Genomic DNA, 2,214 nt, shown 5'->3' with positions numbered 1-2,214 from the left:
ATCATACTTGTCCCCACTTGAGTAGCAAACTTGAGCCTTCTTGTTCCCATAATCATCCAAATGGCAATCTTTAGTCAAGTGTGGCCCACTACATTTCTCACATCCAACTCTTATTGCATGAATTGATTGGTCCATTTGGGTCAATCTCCAGTCCATAGTATTGAGCATCTCCATCATAGCAGCCATCTCTTCAGAATGTGCACCCCACTGCCTTTTGCTCCATCTTGTCTTGGGTTGCGGTACTCACGAGAGTGTCTTGCGAATTCTTCAACTAACTCCTTGACCTCCCTTGGATTCTTCTTTGTCAATGGCCCTTGAGAGTCAAGGAGTTGTCTTGTCATAACATTGACCCCATCATAAAAAATAGACATCTCTTGTTGAACATTTAGATCATGTTGAGGACAATTCCTTAACAACCCCTTGTAGCGCTCCCAAGCTTCGTATAGTGACTCCCCCGGTTGTTGCTCAAAGTTGGCTATTGCCTTCTTGAGTTTAGCTATCTTGGATGGTGGGCAAAACTGATCTAGAAATTGCTCACGCATTTGAGCCCAAGTAGTGATTGTACCAGGAGGAAGTGCTTTCAACCAGTCTTTTGCAGCTCCTTTGAAAGTGACTGGTAGCATCCTTAATAAGATGGTATCTCTATTGACATTCGGGACATTGAAGTAGTAAGCAATGTCGTTGACCTCATCTAGATGCTTAAAAGCATCCTCATGATCTTTTCCATAAAATGGAATATCCTTAAGTGTAGTGAGGATATGTCCCTTCAGCTCGAATGTGGCAGCGGCAGGTATCGCTGGTTGTACTAGTCCCAGACCAACATCTTCTCGGATACGCTTCTTGTAAGCTCCCATTGACATTTCTTCAATATTCGCCATCTCGTTTATTGGCTCGTTTTCGGGTTCACTTGTATAAAGTCCAAACTCGGCCTCCGATTCGTATTCAGATTCGTTTGGGATAGGTATTTGATCAATGCTTTCAACTTTTCTCTTGTCCTTTGTAGATGAGCTCGATTCTCCTGTTTTCTTCCCTGACTTCTTTGAGAACACTGACTTAAGTTCTTGTAAGAGAGTTTTCTTTGGTGTTTGATCTTCTTTCATGTTCTTATCTTTCTTTTTGTGAAGGGCAAACTCTGGATCTTCAAGAGGTGGCACCAAAGGTGTGTTGGACCCTCTGGTCATGTACTTCTGCAAGATAAACAAAATAAAAAAAACGTAAAACTGAACTAAGAAAGACAAACTAAAAACTAAGAAAACGAGGATCACAGGATTCACGTCGTGAGCCTGTAAAGCTCACGTCGTGAGTTCTGTTATGCAGAAAAAAATTGAAACTGGAAAAAAATAACTCTTTGTAGGTTTTACCCCACAAAAAGGATCGATTAATTTAAAGCAAATAAATCAGCAATTACTAAGTCGTTCCCCGGCAACGACGCCAAAAACTTGATGCGTACAAATAGTTACACCTAATTTTATATTTAAAACCTAAATACCTTAACTAACTAATTGTACCTTGGCAGTGTACCTAGTCAGACTATAGTATAGCTTAGGGTAAGCCGGGTATCGATCACAGGGAACGGTGTTGACTAATTAATTTATCTACTACTAAATTAACCTAATTATTAACAAAGAAAGGGGTTTTTATCTAATTTTGCAAGTTTAGATGAACTCAATTCTTTAACACAAACTCAATCAATAAACAAACACTTCTGTTAGTTCGAATCCACTTTCACTCAATGAATTATAAATTAGCTATGACAATTACTATTGGTTACCAATTAAGACAGTATTAGCAATTTAGTTCTAAATCTACTAACATTAATCAATTCATGTATATCTATGTATGGTCACACAATAGTTAACACAAAATCAATTATTAAATGAAATTGGAGCTATGTAAGATTGGTTTGATAAAACACAATTACAGTCATAATTTGAGTTCTCTAGCACAACCTAATTTAATAATTAATTACTTAACTAAGATTGGTTTAATCCTAGCTCCAATAATTTAATATTCACTAAATTACCAGGTATTCTAATTCATGCAATTTGATGTTCATCAACTACACAGAATAAGACATCCAAGCAATTAACTACTGAAACAAACATGCTAGGTAAAATCAATCCAACACAAGTCTTAACCAACTAGTAATTCAAAGCTAAAGTAAATACTCCATGGGTTCCAGCTTCATCTAGCTAACAAAAGTAGCTAGATTTA

At 37.3% G+C, this 2,214-nt stretch overlaps 1 non-coding gene across 1 annotated transcript; it reads left to right on the top strand.

The window, feature by feature from the left end:
* The first annotated feature begins 387 nt into the window (after window positions 1-387).
* Window positions 388-494, top strand: LOC145110203 (small nucleolar RNA R71). The gene has a single exon (XR_013709584.1). It is a non-coding gene; the product is annotated as a small nucleolar RNA R71 (small nucleolar RNA).
* The last annotated feature ends 1,720 nt before the right edge of the window (window positions 495-2,214 follow it).

Source organism: Lactuca virosa, chromosome 4, assembly GCF_052849685.1.
Source record: "Lactuca virosa cultivar CGN04683 chromosome 4, Lactuca_virosa_CGN04683_v6, whole genome shotgun sequence".
NCBI lineage: Eukaryota > Viridiplantae > Streptophyta > Magnoliopsida > Asterales > Asteraceae > Lactuca > Lactuca virosa.
This window is presented reverse-complemented; position numbering and strand designations above follow the sequence as displayed.